The 11,745-nt window shown below is 37.8% G+C and overlaps 1 long non-coding RNA gene across 1 annotated transcript in view; it reads left to right on the plus strand.

Annotated features, from left to right (window-relative positions):
• The window catches only part of LOC122794199, a 509,719-nt gene extending 508,596 nt beyond the window's left edge, over positions 1 to 1,123 (plus strand). Inside the window, exon 3 of the long non-coding RNA XR_006363622.1 lies at positions 1,063 to 1,123. This is a non-coding gene — a long non-coding RNA (uncharacterized LOC122794199). The remainder of the gene's footprint in view (positions 1 to 1,062) is intronic.
• The last annotated feature ends 10,622 nt before the right edge of the window (positions 1,124 to 11,745 follow it).

Below are 11,745 nucleotides of genomic sequence, written 5' to 3' on the forward strand. Positions count from 1 at the left end.
TGCACGTTCTTAATTGGTATATGGGTGTGACAGAATTCATTCTAATCATGATGTGATTCTGACTGGTTGTTGACTTTAACATTTTAGTGTATTTGGAAAGAAGAGATTGTTGATAGTATAATGGTCTGAAGAAGTAGTGGCAACACCATGAAAGCGCTTACCTGTTGGAATAAAGTTTTTTGTGTGACTTTATAGACTGGACTGTGATTTACATATTCCTGAACCATTGGCTGTGCTGTTGGATTCTGTTTGTGGAAATACTGACTTTTTGTTTTACCAACAGTACATTTATCCTAGCTGCAACCTGGTTTGTGTTTCCAGACAAAAGAGAATGAGTTCATGTTTATGAATAAGATATCTATTTTTGATCCACCTGTTAAGGAAACTGTTTCCATTTTTAATCAAACAGTTTTCATGAATTACGTAGTGTTAAATCAGGAATGAAATGTTTTTTAGGCTAATTTAAACAAAGATATGCATCAATATTTATAACATTTGAATAAAAATAAAAACATAGTTTTGTGCATGGCTGTGCAGTTGTAGTATAGAATTCAGCGAATTATAAAAATGAATGTAATTTGATGGAAATAAGTGTAAACATTGAGTATAACTAATAATATATTTTTGTTTGCTTGTCAAAATATGGTTAAACCCTGTAGCTTGTTTTCAAAATTAAGACAAAGAAAGTAGGTGAGAGAGAGAGAGAGAGAGAATGCCCGTCTATTACTTTAGAAAGGGTGAAAGAGGCAATAAATATATTATTAACTTTGATTTTTGCATCTGAGTGAATATGCTCGTTTTGTATAATTCAAATACAAGTGTTAAGAAGGTGATAATCGTAGAAGTTTTCTGTGATAAGATGACTTGAAACTGTTCTGATTTCATAAATAATGCATGTATGGACATTTTGAGTTAGTGTTGCATGTTGTTCAAAATGTGAAGTAATTATTGAAAGCTATTCACATTAGATTTTTTTCCTTTTGAGCAAAAGTTAAATGGAAATGAGAAAGAAGATGTTCAAGAGAGAAAAGTAATCAAATGACCTTTATGATTATTTTATAGATTATAGTCAGAACTGATGCAAGACAAAGTATAGAAGAACCAGATTTTTCCTGCATTTCTGGTGAGTAAAAATATTATTGTGATGAGTGATGGAAGGAACTAACCAGCCTGGAATAGAGAAACATTGCTTCATAGCAAAAAATAGACAATTACTCCATTATTTCAAAGTTAGAAACAACTCAGCAGGCTAGCTGTCTGGTCCTGGGTTTTGTTTCTTTTACATTTTTTGGTAGCATCCAGTACATCTTGCAGTAATAAAAGTACAAACCTAATCAATATAAGCTGACCTATATGGAATTTGATGTAATTAGGCCTTTATTTGATTGTCACTTGACCTTGTTCATTTAGCAATACACATTTGTTAAAAGTAATGTATTATTTGATAATGTTTTGTATAATTTAGCAAGTCCTGGAGGTTAGCCAGCACAGTACCTTGAAATTCTGTTTGTGGCATGGTATAGTCTCAAATGATTTGTTTTCCTTACTGAGAAACTAAGTTTAATTGGTTTGTCCTAAAGCAAGAAATGTTTTATTTTATTATGTTTGTCTCCAATTGCCTTTCTGGCTTTTGCCTTTTTTAAGTTTCTATCTGCAAAACAATTTATGGTACGATTTACTGAAATATAGTTTTGATAAGGTGTATAACGAATTACCCTAGTTGCTTATTAAAGAAGAAAAGTATTTTTTGTTTATAGATTTGAAAAGACTGACCAAAAGTTAATATAAAGGCCTTAAAAGAGTCCCAGTTAACTCTAAGTGAATCTGTTTGGAACTTGTTGAAGAACCGTTGCAGAATAAAGAGACTTTTGTATAAGAAATACAGTCAGGGTCTAGCACCACTGAGCATTAAAGTAACTTTTATCATAGGATGTGAGATCTGGGGGCGGTTATATGATGGGAGAAATTAATTTATAATCTGAGTAAGGGCATGTTATGTGATGTGTGCTTAGTGTAGTGTTAATCAGCTCATGTTGAGAGTTTGTGCCTGTGTGAAATGTGGATGTACACTGTACGATGGGCTCTTTGATTAAGCATCTTGTCGGCAAGCAAAATATGACAGAGACAAGGAATATGTGTGGTCTAACCTTATTATGGTATATGTATTCTGCCTGAGACTTCTAGAATAAGTTTATACCACATGACAGACAAATCACTGCAGTAGCTCATTACCATTAAAACTTTTTATCTCACATATACCACTACTTCTTTTTAATTAGGAAATTGTGTGTGTGTGTGTGTGTGTGATTTGTAAGGTTGCAGATATTACATTACGCTGATCATTATAAGCCAATATTAACATTGCACAAGCACGCAATCAGCTATTTTCATCAAAATAACATTTGTTGTGGATTTCTGGTTCTCATGAATATGTAACCACATCATTTCTAAGCTGTGCGCTATAGTCAGATTAAGCAATTTCAGCTGTTAAGAAGCTTCATCGTACATTATTTATGCTTCTTAAAAAACAAAAGGTTAACCAAGGCTAACATGCAAGTTATAGACCCATTTATGAATAGATACTTTGTCTACATTTTTTGGGTAATTGATGGAAATAGACAAGAAAGCTACAGTCCTGGGTGAGCTTTCAAGATTTTGGTTTCAGTATTTTGAATTTAGAGATTTTGAGATTCGAGATTTAGAAGTGGACCTGTTATTGTGCACACATAGTACAACCCATCCAATAGCTTACTGTGTTGTTGGACTCATTCCAGACTGCATTGCAAGCCCTGATGCAGGAGATGAATGAAACAGTCAGTGGTGTACAGAAGCACACAAGCCACTTAGAAACTGCCACCTCAAATGCATCTTCTGGGCTTGCAGAATTACATCACTAAATCTCTTTTTCTTTCTAGAGTATACACAGACTTTAAATGAGTGAATAGATGATCAAGAAACAGCTAATGCTATAACAATATTCATATGCTTGATATTTAGGAAGGTAAAGAACAAAAGGACATTGTAAGGTTGCTGCAGGTGTAGATTCCTACTGTCATGGGCCAAAATCACACAACACAGCTGTTACTTATACTAGTCCTCCCTGGACAAATCAGCAGCCTGACAAAGTAACACTTTTTTCATACCCTGTAAAGGAGAAAGTGCTGTGGTCTGCCTGAGTGAAGTGAGATATTGTCTACCTGGTGTAGGGAGACGACCTTGAGAATGATTTTTCAAAGCAACTAGGAGAGAAAATAAAGATTTGGAAGCAGACAATCCAGGCACTCAGGGAGATGGTCAGAATAATTATCCTCCAGCCATTGTGATTGAAGGTGAACCTGTTAGAAGAGGCTTGCATTTCCATGCCACTGGACGAGGCAACCACTGTTCTATGTGTGAGAGATGAACTGGACTGCACATTGGTCACAGAGAGTCAGGACATTATCAAATTCTATTTGTTCCTCTCTATAGCCAAAGAGATCCAAGCAAGTAACATGGCGAGCTACATTAGAGACAGAACTGGTACTGACATAACCAGAAATGCAATGTGTGTTTGCCTTTCTATCTAAATATTTGGATGTTGTGTATGATCTGCGTTGGATGTGAGTCACTTGATAGTGAAGCAGCAGCTAATACTGTCATTAATCAAAAGCTGCTTAAAGTGGCTGTCTCCTGTCTGCCTATATGCATTTTCCCAGCTATTTTGTTAAGATGCCTTCTAATGTCCCTCAGCATTGTCCACTCATGACTCAGTGACACAACTCAAGATGCTTGAAGCAAGAGGGGGCAGGCACTGTCGGGAAAATGAAGTTTGTGATACTTAGTTTAATGTAATTAACAGACAGGTAAGAACTGCAGCCTCATTTCATTTAACCTCAGCACATTCTCTTCCTCCATGCTAGAGGCCTTGACTTCTGCAGCTGTTAGTGGGGCTTTGCAGTTTGGAACTGACATGAAATTTGGTGCCCACCACTTTCTATCACTGTTTTTGAAGGGGAGAAAGAGTGCATGGAACTTGTTAACAGGTTTGTAGGTTTATACTATGTGAGTTGAATATATAAGCCATTTATGGCTAGACAACAGTGCCATAAGAGACCAGTAATACTTGGGATAATCGTACATGATCTTCTCCGTTTGTATAATCGAGTTTGAATGTTGCTATGGTTACACACTGTCTACTGTGTAGAAAAATGTGTTCCATAGGTGAGGGATGCAATCAGTAATGAATCTCTGAATCAGGAATTTTTGATATTTTGGTGTAAAACTTGATCTTTAGAATGGGTATTAACTTTATATGTTTTTTTTTTCTTTTTGAAGAAAGAAAAGATCACAGAGTATTAATCTAAATGCTACTGTTTTTGGTGAAAAGGCGGTCACAGAGAGTGTATTCTGACATAACTTGGAAGACAAGACACTGATCATCTCAAAAGAATTTGTAGGCCACAGAAAATAAGGACAAGCCAAATAATCCTTTGGTTATGAAATGCTGGGGTCTTTCTAGTTGGGAGGGTTTCATTAGAGCCATACATGCCAAATGTAGCATTGTATTCAGTGAATCAATGATGGGGTGAATGATGTCAGAGTAAATGTGTGTGTGTGTGTGTGTGTGTGTGTGTGTGTGTATGTAGATGTATACAAGAGATCATTCCAGGTAAATCCAGACAGGTGAAATTCAAGTGGTAGAAACAGAACAAAAAATGGCTCTGGAAAAATAATGCACAACCTTTGCAAAATTGCTTCATCAGGTAACATATACAGGACCAACAGTCAAACAATTTGAATTAAAGATTAAATGATCAGTGACATTATTTTCTTCATTGCCTAGCCTATAATACGAGCTTAATACTGTGCCACAACAGACATCCTTCTACACAAGAGTAGGCCATCAACATATACCAGAAACAACAGACCCATTAGTATAGTCTTATATGTAAAGGCATGTGAAGAATTATCATGAACATGATTAACAGTGGTGTTGGAAACCTTCAGACAGTAGACACAATCCAGTATGGTTTCATTAAAGGCAGGTCATGTCTACTGAACCTAGTGGACTTCTTTGAGAACATCCCTAAGACAAAAGATTAGGGCAAAATTGTGCCTACTGTCTACTTTAATCTGGCTAAGCCATTTGATACATTACTCCTTTTATGCATTGTAAACAGAACTCATGGAATGAGGCATAAACCCGTATGTAACCTGCTGAATCCCAAACTGGGTCACAGATATGACCCAGGAGATTACAGTTAAGATTGGAGAGACCACCTCCACAAAGAGGATGGTCACCAATCAAGTACCACAGGGCTTTATGCTGAGTCTGCTCTTCTTTGGCATCTATTTTCAGAAGTGAAGGCCAATGTCAAGAGCCTCTGGACTGCCATGTTTGCATATGACTGCAAGCTGGGAGTAATCCTTGAAACTCCCGAGATATAAGCATTTTACAGGAAGACTTAACACAGACAAATGACTGGTGTCAAAGTCGTGGCTTAAACTCAATGCCAAGAAATGCTTAATAGTACCTTTTGAGAAGTCATCCACTCTGGGAAGGTACCTTATCAGTAAAACACCCCAAACATTGATACAATAATCAGGGATTTAGGACTCCCGTAGGTAGTAATCTGGCCTTCAACTGACACATGTCTAAGGTAGTAAGAAATTCATTGTATGTCACTCAACTTATAATTAAAGGCATGGCATCTAAGTCCAAAGAAGACATTACTCCACAATACCCAGCTCTGATCAGAACCATGCATTCACAGTTGGCATTATGGTTAAGGTCTTGCCTCCCATGCCCAAGGTACAAGGTTTGATCCTGTGTCTCTCTGGGTTCGTCCCATCTCCCAAAACATGCTAAGTGTTTCCATATCAAACTCACCCAAGGATTGGAGTTGTGAGTAGCAGCACAGACTCTAGAAGGTGCCTATTGGGTGATCAGTTGTATAGAACAACAGCTCTGTGCATCAACTCTTGTGCAGAGAATCTTTTAGATAAGAGAACATAGGTCGCAGAATGAGCACCATGTCAGGGATAGCTACTCAACGTTGTAAAAATTGGCTGTAGGTGATTGGGCCACATTGATTAATGTTGCAAAAACATGGGCATGGGCATTTCTTGGTGACAAGTGGGTTAAGGATCCATCCTGCTGTGACCTAAGCCACTGACCTATGCTTGTAGGAGGGGGTCTGTGTGCCCCTATATTCCAGTGTATAACTGCCATAAAGTCAAACAGCCCTGGGTCAGTAAGCTACTGTACAGACAATGTCCATTTGCCCAGCTTGGGTTACCTGAGATAGCTGTATTGAGCAAAATATAGGTTCATAGGTTCATAGGTTGGTACTAGGCTATCGGCCCTAGGGCCTATACAAGCCTAGTCATAACAATTCCCTGGATATTTGTTCCCACAATATTTACTTCCCTGGACCCCTATCTAGCAGGGCGACTGACATGATCCCCCGGGTGAATTTCCTGTTTCCCATCCAATCGTCAAGGTTCCTTTTGAAGAGGGTCAAGGGGGCACTCTGCTTGACTTGTATGGGCAGTCTATTCCAGATTATATGGATGTAAAACCATTCAAGCTGCCAAACACATGAACCAAGGATTGCGGCAGTCAGTATAGGAGTTTGAAAGTGGAAAACAGAATGGTAAGAAGGCCTGACATGCTCTCTATCCAACAAACAAGATGCAGTGCAGCAAAGTCACTTGGCTTGGGATCTAGAGTCTACTACTCAGGAGAAGGACAGACTAGGAGTGGTGTGGGAATTGTGATGAGAGTGAGGCTTCTGGAGACAGTGAGACATGTTATCAGAATTCATGATAGACTAATGGTAATCAGACTCCATTGTAAGGATAGGGCAGTATTCATAATCTCATCCTATGCCTAAAAGGGTTGTGACAGAGGAAAGGAGTGCATTTGGGCAGCAGTTACAGGACCTACTATTTAAAATGTGTTGATAGTGATCATGGGAGACCTGAGTGCACATATCAGGGCAGACTGAACAGGGTATGAGGATTGCCTGGGTCCACATGGGTGGGGTAATGGGAATTAGGAGAGAAGCCATTCCAGACCTGTTGGCCAACACATGGTTCAGTAAAACAGAGAGAGAGTCACAGGGTGTTATACAAGGGTGGCCAACATGCAACTCAGACTTCCTCTTAGTAAGGAAAGGGCAATAGGGTAGAATTAGGGCTTGCAAAGTGAAACAGTCAGCCCACAGCATAAATCACTGGTTGCCTCAATCAGCTGCAAGCAGTGATTAGAGAAGGTTCTAAGGTCAACAGAGACTAGGCTAAAGACCTGGAAGTTGACCAGAGAGAAAGCACAACAGTTCACAGAATTACTCAGGGCTCTAGCACCTGAAGAAGAAAAGGAAATAGGTGGAGTTGAAGAAGAATGTCAGCAGCCCAAAATAGCATGCATGAGGACTAACAAACAGAAATGCAGCCAAGCCAGATTATCTATCTATATATATATATATATATATATATATATATATATATATATATATATATAAGATACATAAGGAAAGCTGGTGGTGGAATGCAGAAGTTTAGGAATTCATCAAAAGAAAAAAAGGAGTGCAGGGAAAGGTGTGAGCTAGAAAAGATGGGCCAGGAAAAAGTGGGCATTAGATGGGCCAGGCTCTGGAGGAATGCAAATTGGCTAACAAAGAGGGTAAGAGAGCAGTTGCAATTGGAAAGAACAATGTATCAGCAGCACTCTACCAGCTTTTGGAAAGTGGCAAGGTAGATGGTACAAACACACACACACATGCAAACGCCCACACACACACACACACACACCACACACACACACACACACACACACACACACACACACAAACTCTACCAGGTTGCAAGGGAAAGAAAGATAAAAAAGATGGTTATCAAATGCACTTCATAAGAGATGCCAGCAACAACCTGTTCACCTGTCCAAAGGACATCAGAAGCAGATGGGAGGAGTACTTCCAGTAGCTTCTGAATGAAGAAAATGCTACCTTAGACTCAGCTTATGATGAAAGAGGAGGAGGAGCCCACCATAGATGAAGTAAAAACAGCACCAAGGAAAATTAAGTCAGGGAAAGCAGCAGGCTCAGAAGAGGTCACAGCAGGTATGATAAAGTTGTTGGATGCAATAGGAGAGAAATGTCTCCCAAGGGGACTCATAGCAGTATGGAAAGAAAGACCTATCTCAGATGACTAGAGTATAAATGTACTAGTGCCAGTGTTTAAGAACAAAGAGAACATTCACAACTGAAGGCGGTACAGAGATATCAAACTCCTATCGCACTGTATGCAAGTTGTGGAGAAGGTGACTGAAATGAATACTCAGAACAGTAGAAATTAAGATGGGAAATGAGCAATTTGGATTCACATCAGGATGCAGCACAACTGAGCTGTTGTTTGCAGTGAGACAGATAATTGAGAAGAAGCTAGAGTTGAGGATAGAGTCCAACTGGGGATCACTGGACTTGGAGAGAGCATATGACAAGGTCCCAAAAAGCTGATGTCGGCAGTCCTGCAATAGTCTGAGTCCCAGAAGCATTTGTAGAATTAGTGCAGGCTATGTGCAAGGACCCAATGACACAAGTACAAACAGAGTTCGGACTCACAGAGGAATTCCTGGTGAGAGTGGGTATGCATCAGTGTTCAGCTCTAAGCCCACTGCATATTGGTAATGGACTATATTAACAAACAGGTTGCAGGGGACAGATCAGCAAAGTTGCTGTATGCAGATGACATGGCATTATGGGCAGACTCTGAGCAAGAACGTCAGCAAAGGATAGGGGAATGGAATACAAAACTGAAAGCACCTGTGGTGAAAATGAGTATAGTTAAGACTGCTGCAATGGCAACAAATGGGGAAAATCATAACTGAGACAGAAGAGAAAATAGTGGAACAAGTCAACAGTTTCAAGTACCTGGAAGAGGAGGTTGAGGAAAAGGGAAGTCTGAATGAGGAGGTCAAAGCTAGAATTAGAGGGACTGCAGCCAATTGGCATGTAGCATCAGGGGTAGTGTTTGACAGAAGAATGTGAAAGAAGCTGAAAGGTAAGGTGTACAAAACAGTGGTGCAACCAACACTACTGTATTGTACAGAAGTCTGAGGAGTAAAGCAGAACAATTGAGGAAGCTAAAGGTAATGGAGGTGAAGTGTCTGAAACAGGTGATAGGATGCACACTGTGGAACAGATGAAGAAATGAGAACATTAGGGCAGAAGCCCAAGTAGCTCCAATTACAGAGAAAGTCAAGGAGAACAAATTATGGTGGTTTGGACACATGCAGGAAATAAGAAGATTTGGGACAGACAGGAATAAGGTAAGAGGAAAGAAGGGTGTCCAGTAAAGAGATGGATGGATTGTATGAGAAAAGAACTGTGGCCATCAGGCATGACTGTCAAAGAAAGTAGAAGAATAGCATTGAATCGAGAGGGATGGTAACAGCTGAATTGACACCCCAATATCATGTAGAAAATGGGAAAAAAGAGGGTTGGTGATGATGATGACTGTGAATTTAAAGTAATTTTTCTCCCACTTCATTAATATGATTAAAAGAGCATTAACATTGAAACATTTCTTTATATCTGACAAATGGTCAGCAATGCACTATTAATGTTCTGTTGTTTTTCCCTGCTTGACAGTGCATACATATTGTGATCTAAATATTTAATCATAATATACATACATTTTAAATGTATAACATTATATGTCACAAGATTAATAAAAAATGTTATTCTTGTAAATATATTTACAAAACTGGCATTTATTGCATGGGAGTATACTTTCTGCCCGACTTTATTTTAAGTCTACATATTTGTTCTATTCCCTATAACATAACTGCTGTTTTAAATTCTGTGACCTTTTACAACTAAATATAGCTTCATCTTTTTTGCACTGCTTAAAGCAATTGACATTATTTAAAATATGCCAGTGTTCTTTGACAGAGTCATATATTATATCTGGCTGCTTATTATTTGACTGCGTCTGTCTCGGGCACTTCCTACTTTCAGGCTTCCTTCTAGCTTACTTGCCTTGTTTATTAAATATAGTCTATTATAATCTCTGGCATAAAAATCATCAGATGTCTCATCAAGGTGTCTGTCTAGAACATCATCTTGTGTATTTATTCTAGCTAGTCGTAATGTTGCCCCTTAACAATGCTATTAAATAAATGGGGGTGCATACTTGACCTATGCAAATTTGTATTCCTTTTTGCATCTTTCTTATATGCCAGGTTTGTACTTTTATGGAATTATGACTGTTCAGCCACAAAATAAATTTATTTTATTTTATTATGTGGCTGGGCAGTTGTATTCCGTAACAGTTTGGAATGTTGTTCTTTAGTTTATTTTTTAACTCTATGTGTTTTATTTGTTTGTTTTGAGAGGTTTGTACTTTTAACATTTATGACTTTCTTATCAGTATATCTAAAAAGTTAAGCTCATCTTAAAATGACCTGGTGCTCCCCTGCAGCAGTATGATAATACACCAACATCCTTGATCTCTTCACCAGCCCCAGGTATGATTTGGGTTGAGCCTGGTGGAGGCTAAGGCATGTCCAGTAGGTCAGGTAAATAAGAATAGATGCTGGAAGCAGCTGATGGCCAGCTGCTAGAAGGCAAAAAATAATCCAAATCAGCTCAGTTTGTTATTTTTGAAGATTTATATGACATGTATGATTCCAGCAAAATAGCTATACTACATCAGTTTAAATTTCTGGGTATTAATAATGGAATTTCATTATTTATAATTTGGTATATACTTATAATTACCGAATATATTGATAAAACAGTAATGTAACTACTAATTGTCATACACATTTTCACTTTTGGGAAGTATAAAGTTGTTTCTGCTCCCCTTGTTAACCTTTTCCCTTGCATCCCTTACTTGCGCTACCTCTTATCTTTGGTATGCTTGATTTGACAGACGTTTGTTAAATTATTATGGCAGGGACAGAGCAGGTCACCAGCTAAGCACAGGCAAGAAGTCTCTTTATTAGTAGGAAAGGAATATGGCCTGTACTGGAATGTCAACTAGTGTTGCTTTATTGAGAAAATTAGCGCTTTCGTCCAGCTTCGCGGACTTCAACAAAAATAATAAAATCACAACACACAAACTGTTTAAATACATTATCTAAACACCTCCCAAAAAATTCTTATTGGATAATTAACTTGTCGACAACAATTACGTAACCGATTTGAATTCCTGTATTTACAAAAATGTGTATATGTAGGATATACACAAGAAGTTGTGAAATGAGGAAAATCAGGGAATTAAAATAATTATAAATGTGATTAAGATTGTTAGTTTCAAACTGAGAAAACTTATAAATGTTAAAATGTTAAAACCATTAAATAAAAATGAATGTTACATATGTTAGTAATATAAACAGGGATTAACAAAAACCTCATAAAAATGTCAGGGACCAACCACATTACTTAAACACATTTAGAAATACAATAAAGGAGTAAAACTGTATATATGTATACACACATGAAAAAAAACTTTCTTGTTAACTGTTTTACGTATATAAAGAAGCTTTTAAATGTAATACACTTGATATGGAATCCGTCTCAGTCAGACCAATACTGTTGGTGGAATTACATTTCAGCTGCCATCTTAACTCTTTCCATTCAAGAATATCTTTCCATGGTTGTCTCCTGCCTATGTTCTCAATGTTATCTATAGTACAGAATTTAAAATGATTGGTTCAATATTTTTATGTGTTTATATAATACATTGCATTCATCCTTT

The sequence above is a fragment of the Protopterus annectens genome, chromosome 2.part1, assembly GCF_019279795.1.
Source record: "Protopterus annectens isolate FY-2018-M chromosome 2.part1, PAN1.0, whole genome shotgun sequence".
In the NCBI taxonomy this organism is placed as follows: domain Eukaryota; kingdom Metazoa; phylum Chordata; order Ceratodontiformes; family Protopteridae; genus Protopterus; species Protopterus annectens.